Source organism: Lynx rufus, unplaced genomic scaffold (genome assembly GCF_022079265.1).
Source record: "Lynx rufus isolate CCGP_SWC_20201006 ecotype Redwood Valley unplaced genomic scaffold, mLynRuf1.p SCAF_15, whole genome shotgun sequence".
Classification (NCBI taxonomy): domain Eukaryota; kingdom Metazoa; phylum Chordata; class Mammalia; order Carnivora; family Felidae; genus Lynx; species Lynx rufus.
Window position 1 is genome coordinate 54,016,344 of NW_025814829.1, and position 10,399 is coordinate 54,026,742.

A 10,399-nucleotide genomic window follows, 5' to 3' on the forward strand; every position below is an offset into this window, starting at 1 on the left:
GAGTACAATTTGATTTGAGGGCAGGGAAGGAGACCTACGTCCCTCTTGCACTTGTACAGCGGGGAGTGAGATGAATGATTTCGGTTAGCATTTCCTTTGGAGGAAAAAGCAACTAGGATGGGACCCCTTAGTTATGCTGTAAAAGGAAGAAGGCACGTCAAGACGGTTCTAGGGCCTCTGTAAAGGAAGGAATGACCTTCTTCATACTAGACGTTGTGTCTAGGGAAAAAAATTAATTGACAATTAGGGAAATGAGAGCAAGAGGGTAAAATGAATTGCTTGCTCCTTCTGTAGGTTTCCCGCTGTGCCTGGCTGGCTGTTCTGTCCCAAGGTGTGGGTGCGGAGGGGTGGTACGTGTAAGTTCACATCCACTAGAGCTGTTAGTCCCCGTACTCCACTTCCTCTTGAAGCTGCCCTTCTATAGCCAACTCTGAAAATTCCAGACCTTTTGCTCTCAGTCCTCAGACTTTATTCATGGTAGTCTTAGCTATGTGCCCTGTTTTCTTTTCTTTCTTTTTCTTTTTTTTCGTGCCGAGATTCAATTTAGAAATATATCCTTTCGGACATCAGTGGACAAGCAATTACTGCAATTGCTCCCACCACCCATGTGAAGGTCATTATGAGAATAAGATAATGTTTTAAAACTCTTTTGAACTCCTAGGGAGAAGCAGACCTACGCTATCGTTTTTCTGTGCCAAGTGGGCTCCCGAGCAGACCACGCGAAGTCTGGGCGCGGAGGCCCCAGCGCCCGGTGCTCTCCCCGTACCGCCGGCCGGCCCCGGAGGCCAGCGGAAGGGAGCACAGCCGCTCCAAGCGTGTCAGATACACACCCCGGCCCTGACGTTCCCCGGGATGTATAAGGGGAAGGAAAAAGCTGGCTCTTCAGACCAAATTCTTTGCGGACTGAGCAACGTCAGACAGACCACGCTCCTTCAGGCCCAAATAATTTGAACATGACAGCCCTCAGATTCAGTGTTCTGGCAGCTCACTCCTTGTGGGGAGGGCCAGGCCTCAGAGCAGAACACCCACAAAGTAACCCAGGCAACGGCACTTGGACCTAAAGGAGAGCTGACGGCCTCTGATCCGTGGTACGGCAGCCCAGGCTTGAGAGTTCTCGAAGGCACAGAAAATCACGGCAAGGGGGAAGGTGTCCGCGGAACACGAACAGGCCTGTCCGGGAAGGTGCGGGGCGTGTGCGTGTGCCTGCGGGTTACCTGGGCTCTCCCCTCAGCGGTCAGTTGCCCTCTGGCGCGCTCTCGGTATCGCATTCTCTGGGTCCCTCCCCTCCTCCCGGCAGCTCGCTCTCGATCTCCCACAGGACGTCGTCTTCGTCTTCCAGATTGCTGGAGATGTGGCACTTCTTGAAGCCCTGGACGATGGATTCGCTGGAGATGCTGTTCCACGCGACCATGACCCACTCCAGGAAGAGGCCCAGGGGCGGCTTCTTGGCGTTCCCGGTGGGGCTCAGCGCCAGGTTCCCGGCCAGGAGCCAGTTAGAGTACTGGGCCCGGACGCTGTCATTGAGCGGCTTGTAGACCACCACGTCCAGCACCTGCAGCTGCGAGGTCAGGCCTCCGGGGATGATGACCATGTCGGTGTTCATGCTCTCCATGGAGCTCTTCACGGAATCCGTGGCGTGGCCGCGGAAGCCGTTCAGGATCAGCATCCCTCGCTGCTTGGGCGCCGCGCCGGTCCTCCGACGCCACACCACTTCCAACCAGTCCTGCATCAAGTCCTCCGTCATCCACCCGTACCGGTGGCAGCGGATCTCCATCCCGCTGGGGAACTTCCCGGGGGGGATGTACGTGCCCCTCAAGATGATGTACGGGGGCAGCTTCCTCCCGTCTGCCAAGACACCCAGCATCGCCGTGATTTTCAGCTTCTCCCTGCCCGGCGTCTTGACCAAGACGGGCTTCTCGCCCTGGTTGTCCACGGTCACCCGCGAGGGCACCTCCAGACAGATGGGCGTCTCGTCGGCGTTCCCCATCTGCGCCACCTGGTAGTCGTGCGCCCTGCGCAGGGCCAGCACGCTCCGCTGGTAGGTGACGAGCTTCTCCGTCAGGTCTTCGGGCAGCTGCTGGGGCACGGGCACCTTATGCCGCAGGGACAAGTCATACCTCCGCATCATTCTTCGACACCAACCCAAGCTGGCTTTGAACCCCTTCTCCGGAATGTTCATTTCCTGGGCGATCTCGAGGGCTTTCAGCTGCATGGCCTCCCTGGTGATAGGGTCCCCTTTGGCCTGCATGTACCTGACGTACTCGGCCACGCGCTGGTCCACCAGGGCAAAGCGCCCGTTCTTGGGGCCGCGGAACGCCCGCCGCATGGCGTGGGCATTCTGCAGCTGCGGCTTCACTTTGCGCCAGTCCCGAACGTTCTTTTCCAGCACTCCAAACTGCTTGGCAGCCTGGCAGTTGTTGGTGCTCTCAGCATATTCCACCACCATGAGCTTGAACCCCGCGTCGTAACTGCGCCGCATGCCCCTGCTGAACTGAAACTTCCCGGCAATATCGTCCGCCGAGAGGTCGTACCCCGGGAAGCCCATGGCCATGTAGAAGGGGTACCCCTCACTCCACTCGGGCAGCTCCGTGAGGTCCCGAGGCAGGCGGAGGCCAAAGCCGTCCAGGTGCTGTGGCTGAGGAAAGTGGGGGGTGGCGTTCATCGGACCCGCCCAGTCCGGGGGCTTGACGTCAGTCTCTTCATTTTCTAGGAGACAAACAGGGAGGGGCGAACACAACGACAGTAAGAAAAATGCCTTCTGGCCTATTCCGATTTCCTGGGTGAAAACGCTAAGAATACCTAAATCTGAGGTTCACCCAAAGGAGGCCCTTTAGTAACAGATGACGTTCCCCTAAGTCCTATGGATCGCCACACCTACTTCCCACAATACCTGTGTATCGCTACTCCTTCTTTGCAGGTGGAGCTACAGACGTGAAGTAATACATCAAGGGAGCTGAGCTACAAAGTGCCAGAGCTGGGACTTGAACACGGGTACCAAACTTGGATCACACGATCATTCTGTGGGCCACGCTTTGGTCAAAACGGTTTTTGTGGGCACGAGAAGCCAAATGTAACCCATACAGTAGGTACAGAATTTAGATGCACTGCTAAAGGGATGGCCTGACTCACGTCCCTTACGCCAAGAAAATCTATAGCAAAAGCATACTTCGTCCCCTCACACCAATGTCAGAACTTCTATATTTACAAAGTGGTCGCAGAAACTGAACAGGACTTGGGAAGATAGCGTGTCTCACCCAAACTAAGATGCCATCAGTTGCAAGATACACCATGGGAAAAGAAAAAAAAAAAATGCCATCAATTTTAAGAGGAGTTCTCGATTTCAGAGATGTTTATGTGGTGGGCAGGGGGAAACATGTCTTAGAATCAATGAAATATGGCATTTCAAACTCTTCCCTATAGAGAGAAGGTGAATAAAGTCATTGGCTGCTTAGAAGCTGTATTTAGCCAACTGTTATCCTAACTATGTTGTTGATAAAGGGCCATGTGCTTCTCAGACGTACCTACTCACACATGTACTACAGCTGCTCTTGCTTTTTCTATCCAAGAAGAGATGGACAAGAAACCAGGGTAAATCGCCCCGGCCATGTGCTTTGAAGCATTACTTTCCTTAGTCTTCAAACGTATACGGTGCGCTACTGAGGTGGCCTCCTTCACCCAGCATGTGCACAGGACCAAACGCCATACAAACTTCAATTTACTTCATGCGCGTACAAGGATGCACATTGAGACTTATTACCCACTGCTGACGGAGGAAGAAATGGAGGCTCAGAGAGGTGAATGAAGTGGCCTAAAGTCACACAGCACTAGAAAGATTTTGAACATCCAAAGCCCATCATCTTTCTGCCTCATAACCTTGCCTCAACTCTTAAACACCCCACACGAGGTACATGGAAACTTAAAGTCCAGGTTCACAATGCTCCCACTGGATGGATGCTGGGGTGATTTCATTGTAGTACCTGCCAAGGTTCCTCCTTGGAGCTGCCATTCATCAGAATTCTGAGACTCCTCGTCACCTTCCAACCGAGTGATCATGTCTGGCTTAGGGAATGGGAATTCTGTTTATAGGAAATAAAACAGGTAATAGCTGTGTGTTCCTGCCTTGGAGCCCTGCCAAAATCAGTACTTTATGCTACTTAAGGAATCCCTCCCCCACCCCGACACACACACACTCTCTCCATGTGGAGGTTTACAAAAGTCAGGGGGAAAGGGCTGAGGGGTAACGAAAGAAAAAACATGATAGGAAAGAAGTCTGTCCAAGGGAATTTAGGGATCTCTGCTAATGAGGGCTGGTGTTAGCAACAACAAAAACAACTTCATTTAGCAGGTTGCAGTCCCTGACCTATTGAACCTTCTGGTACCTAGATGAGAAACTAGGAAATCCCTCCAGCTGGTTACATTCTAATGATACGGATCATCAATGCCGGGAGGGGAACGAGGATTCTTTGGGGCTGAGTTCCCAAGCGTCTGAGGCTGACGGGGTAACAATGAAGTCTGCCTTCCCTCCTGAGGAACATATGAAACACAGGCCCAGATCTGTGGTGACATTTCTTAGGTTAGGTCCTTTTTTTTTTTTTTTTTTTTTTTACACGAATGCCTAGGTCGAGTGAGGATGGTTCTGAGAGCTGGCACAAGTTGCTGAGTAGAAGGACACAATATTTATATCCTGCCGAAGTCAAAAACAGGAAATCAAATGGGCACAGGCATTGAGGGGACAGAGTCCAAGTTCAGGAGAAAGGGATGTTGGATACACCAGAGAAGAGACATGGAAACAATTCTCTGGGCTCAGAGCTTCCAGGAGACAAAGAAAAAACAAAGCTTTACCCAGGGACAGGACAGTTTCATAATTCATCCTCATGACTTCCCGGTAGAGGGCCTTTTGTTGCTCCGTCAAAACTTCCCACTCCTCATCGGAAAAATATATGGCCACCTCATCGAATAGGGCCGGCACCTGGAACAGGGAACAACTAATAGGCATAAGCAGACACAGACTCACACACCTTCATCTCCCAGGGGAGGGGCTCTGACCGGGGGACACGGTCCATCCACACTCACTAGGCGAGTGGAGGCAAAACAAGGACCCAGCACAGGTCCTGCACGCCCTGCTTAGGGTCGCTTACCGCCTCTGTTCACAGAGGAGGAGAGCAGCACCCTGAGAAGAAAACTCCCCAGCAGTGATCACCAGATCGGGACACACGCTGCAGGGCCAGCCGATCTGGGCTCAGCCCCGGCTCCAGATTCAGGAGCAACTGTCCCCAAGTAAACACCGAGGCAGTTCCCCCACCAAAATACACACACCCAGCCACCCCCTGCCCTCCCCCAAGTCACAGATCCCTGGCCCGGCATGGGGGTGGGGGGCAGCTCCTGGGCACCGTTCTCCATTTCCTGGGGTACCAGCTCTAGCATTTGACTCAGAACCCAAAGCCCAGGGAGGAACCAGTGAGAGAGGGGGCCTCATCCTGCCTTTTCCAATCTGCAAGAGCAAGAGTAGGAGGAGAGAAGAGCTAATTAGAGCTTAAATTTATGTAATGAAACAGCAGAGCAAACTAGTTTGCTTTGATGCCTAGACCTTCGGCCAAGGACAAAGGCAGCTCTCCTTCCCTCTCCCCACTGACCCCGCTCCCCCACCCCTGTGGGAGGGGCCGGGCCACCCAAACCAACCTCCTCTTGTTTACTCGACTCTGCTCTTCTTTTTGCCATGTCGTTTCTTTCAGTCATGAAAAATCCCACTCCAAAGTTCATCATATTCGGTGGTAAGAAATCACTGGGCCGGGGTTTCAGGATTACTGCTTTCAAAGCTATTCCCCAAGGCCGAATCCAGAGGCTGGGTGATCATGAGGCTGTTTTTTCACCAGCTTAGGAAATTAGCATCTTCCCAGTGTGTAGCTTCTTCAGGTGTCCTGCCATCAGTCATTTGGACACACTGGACTTTGTCCTTATTCCCCAAAGTCCATGTCCTCCCTTCCCACTCCCAGCACTCTACAAGTAGGGAGTACTTCCCAGGAAAGGCTGTGTCTGCTTCATCTGTTTTCCCCAACAACCTCATTTCACCAAGGAGGAAACGGGCTCGGAGAGGCCTTGTTGCTACTGTAAGTCACACAGCCAACAAATGGCAGGGTTGAGATGTGGACCTAGCACTGTCTGAGTTCAAGGCTCTAGCTCCTACCAAGAGCAAAGTGGCCTCCCTGGCGACCAGCCCTTCACTCTCCCCTACCTCCGCGCTCAGTGGTTCTCAGCGCTTGCTGTTTCCTGAGCAAACCATTCTTTTTCCTTTCGTGTCCCCCCCACATGGCTCTCCCACTGCCTCAGAGGTCCTCCCCATTCTTGGCTTGGCTGACACCCACCCACCCACCTTCCAAGACTTAGCCCAGATGTGCCGTTCCCTGGGAAGCTCACCCTGACGTGGGTTGTGCGCCCACTACACATCCCTGTGGCACCCTGGGCTCCACACTACGGTGGCACTTATCACTACGGTGGCACTTATCACAGCGCAGTATTCTCTCGGTTTACTTGTCTGCTTCTTACAGTAGAATTCAAGCTCATTGAGGGCAAAACCTACGTTTATTCCATCTCCCTAAACTTAGGACACTTCTTGTAGATAGTAATCACTTAAGAAAGTATTTTTTAAGTATATTTATTTATTTAGAGAGAGCCAGAGACAGTGTGAGCAGGGGAGGGGCAGAGAGAGAGGGAGAGAGAATCCCAAGCAGGCTCCTCGCCATCAGCACAGAGTCCGATGCAGGGCTCGAACTCACAAACCACAAGACCACGACCTGAGCCGAAACCGAGAGTTTAACCGACTGAGTGAGCCACCCAGGTGCCCCCAAAATGTATATTTGAATAAAAGATTTAAGCAAACGGTATCCAAATTTCCTTTCTCTTGTTCCACTTAGAATAGTTTCAAATACTCATTAAATTTAGTCTCTTACGAAACCAAGCTTCCTCTTTGGAGTAAGTGTGAAATACTAGGAGGTAAAAAGGGATGAATCTCCAGGCTTTCCTCAGACCTTCATCAATCTGGAAAGCCTGTCAGCCAGGAATTTTCCACCCCACCCCTTCTCACTTCCCAGCCTTTTGAACAACTCTCCTTTTGGCCTTTTCTCTCCCTAGGAAATTCCAGATCCAGGCCATACCTATTTATAGTCCCTTTCCCTTTGCTGATAAAACGGGACACAGGACTGGCTACGCCTGTCATTTCAGAGGGGTTACCGACACTCACAGAAGTAAAACGTCCTAGGCCTGGTAAAAATCTCAGGAGCCCCAAAGTTGTAAGGTGGCTGGAGGGTGACTGGTGCCAGATTCACGTCCTCATATTTATGGCTGAGCCACAGAGATCTTCAAACAAGCCCACATTATACTCCAAGACGCACAGTCCAGTGGCTTAGAAATTCTCCTCACAGCAACCCTCTGTGAGAAGTGAGCAAGCCTTCAGCCAGGCCCCGTGGCGCAGGCCTCCTCTCTCTCCACAGAGGCTTTTTATCCGGCTGAGCCAGCAGAAGGTAAACAGGGCCTGCCCCGGGCAAAACTCCGAAGTCGGGAGGCCCTTTCTTGGCCTCACAGGTAGGGACCCACCATCCCTGTCCTCCTCCCTTCCCTCAGAAGACCCAGGATGCATCAGATAGGTGTTCTTCCTTCGGCTTGCAAGTACTGCCCTACTCTGCCGGCAAGTGGGCATTCCAGAGCCCATCTCCAAGGGGAACTGTCGGGAAGTACCTACACCCCGCACAGCCGCACGCTGGCGAAGCCGTGTAACGAAGGTCTCAGAGCAGACGGCCGTTACCAGTGCACGAGAGAGCATCTGCGTGGGGCACTCCCTCTTGCGTGTTGAAATAATTATCTTATTGAATCCTTGAAGTAATAATAAAGAAATGGGAATCACTACCCCACTTTTATGGGTGAGGAAACAGCTGCTAAGTGACTTGCCCACAGTCACAGAGTCAGAAAGTCTGACTCCAGGGGCGCCTGGGTGGCTCAGTTGGCTAAGCGTCCAACTTGGGCTCAGGTCATGATCTCGCGGTTCGTGAGTTCAAGCCCCCGCATCAGGCTCTGCGCTGACAGCTCAGAGGCTGGAGCCTGCTTCGGATCCTGTATCTCCCTCTGTCTCTGTCCCTCCCCCACTCGTACTCTGTCTCTCGAAAATGAATAAACGTGAAATAAATAATAAATAGGCTGACTCCAAAGCCCAGACTTTTTCAGCAGGCCACTTAGCACGCAGACTGTAGTGAGCCTTGGCCCTCGCAAGAGAGATGGGCAAGGGACCTGTCCCGCAGAGCTCCTGGGGAGAGAACTACACCCCTCAGCACTGCTCACCACGCCCTCTGGCTGGCCGGCCCCGGGGCCTGCCCTACTTCTCTCACCTTCTCTGTTTCCAGCTCCGGGAGCTGTTCCAACTCTGCACAGGAGCGTTCCTCTCGGGTGCTTCTGTTCCTGCTTTCCCCGTGTCTGGAGTGCAAGCCCTCTCTCCTCCCTTGGCCAGTGCCACTTATGAACGAGACTCAGTTCAGGGTACATTCCTCTTTTTCTCTACTTGAAACTCTATTTCTATTCCAATTCTCCTGTGCAATATTATCCTAATATATAGCATAGTTCTTATGTTGGAAAGGCTTTTATTGATCACCCTAACACAATTCTCTACAACCAAAATACATATTTAAGGAACAGATTCATTTCTTTTCTTTCCCTAGTTCAATGCCCTAGAACAGGGTTTTTCAACATCAGCACTACGGACATTTTGGGCCAGATAATTCTTTGTCATGAGGGCTGTCCTGTGCATTGGAGATGTTTAGCAGTGTCCGTGGCCTCTCCCCACGAGATGCCTAGTAGGATCTCCCACTCCCCAACCCCCACCCAAATCACAAGAGCCAAAAACGTCTCCAGATATTGCCAAATGTCACCAGGAGGGAAATGGGCCTGGAAGCCAACCTGCCCACTGCTTAAGACCAGGTCCATGCTTGCCCCCTGAACAAAGCCTCTTGAGTTCTCCAGCTGAATGAGACCCTGCTCTTGAGCTGACTTCACCCACTGCACTCTGAATATTGTACTATGAATTATGTTCTCTTCCCCACCTTCCTTGTGAGACTGGCAACTCCGGGAGACTAGGGATCTTGTCTTAACACCACCACTGTGCTCAATAACCGCGGACAGGGGGCAGACTGCCTGGAGGCCACAAAAACCAGCCCCCCTCTTCCAGCGACCTCCTTCCTTCCCAGCTAAGAGTGGCCTTTGCCTTGCTCCCTTCTCACTGTTCCGACAACACTTAAACGTCCACCTTTACTGCACCCATTTTCCAAGGTTCTCCATGCTATCTAGAGGTTCTGGGTTGGCCAATTTAGCCTCAAAGCCCAGGGTTTCTACTGCCTTGAGGTCTCGCTGCAGGCTAAATGGGACTGACTCCTGTCCTCGAATGTCTCCCCAGCTGCGAGGATCAGAACTAGAGAGGTGGTGGGGGTGAGCAGAGAACACAAAAAGAAAATGGCAGTGCAGCCTACAGAGCCCGACTGAAAACCCAGAGCCTGGTGGTGTATTGTGTTTCATCGAGGTATGACACACATACAATAAAATGCACTGCTTTTAAGGGTCCAGCTTGAGAGACATTTATTTTTTTAAGAACACATGTCAGCGTACACGTGTAACTCTGGGGCAAAGTAGATAACCTCTCTGCTCCCCAGTTCTCTTGTGTGGGAGGGGAGCTGGACCGGACATTTGGGAGAGCCATGTTTCTATGAACACCAATCTCCTACTGGAAACAAAGGAATAGAATGGATACTGATAATGTTCATACACAGGACTCGCCGGAGAAAAGGAATGCAACTTGTTGCATATTTAAAGTTTTTACCATTCATGCCTAAATGTCATGATGTCCAGGATGTACTGTGAATAATTATACACGATTATAAGGATAAATACCTCTTGCACTTACATCACTCCCCCCCCCCACCCCCGGGGTGTCCAGAAGTGCCCCGGGCACAGGCGCGCTGAAGCCTGTTCACTTTTCTGGGGAGGCTTCTATAGCTCTCTGGTGCACGAGCAAAACCTGGCAGGCCCCAGGCAGACTGGCGGGGATTAGGATGGGCCACGCTGCATTTATATTTTTATGAATTTACTCTAATTCTATCACACGCTTCTGTTTGGATATATTCCATATTCTGTGCTGCCTACCACCCCAATCCCTCGATTCGGGCAGGCTGATAATGCCGCTCTCCTGGGTGTGCTATCACGAGACGTCCTCACACAGAACCGACTGAAGCTCTCCTCCTGTCAGCTCAACGCCCCAAGTCTTATTTAAAAAGGTTCCCTTCAGCCAGCAGTGGGTGTAAACGACTCTCTCCTTCCCAAACTTCAGTGACGTTCCTCTGGGCCCTCTTCCCTACCAGGCCTCCAT

At 52.0% G+C, this 10,399-nt stretch overlaps 1 non-coding gene across 1 annotated transcript; it reads right to left on the reverse strand.

Annotated features, from left to right (window-relative positions):
- Window positions 1-9,960: 9,960 nt before the first annotated feature.
- On the reverse strand, window positions 9,961-10,093 carry LOC124510517 (small nucleolar RNA SNORA52). Its single transcript, XR_006961724.1, has one exon. It is a non-coding gene; the product is annotated as a small nucleolar RNA SNORA52 (small nucleolar RNA).
- Window positions 10,094-10,399: the final 306 nt, after the last annotated feature.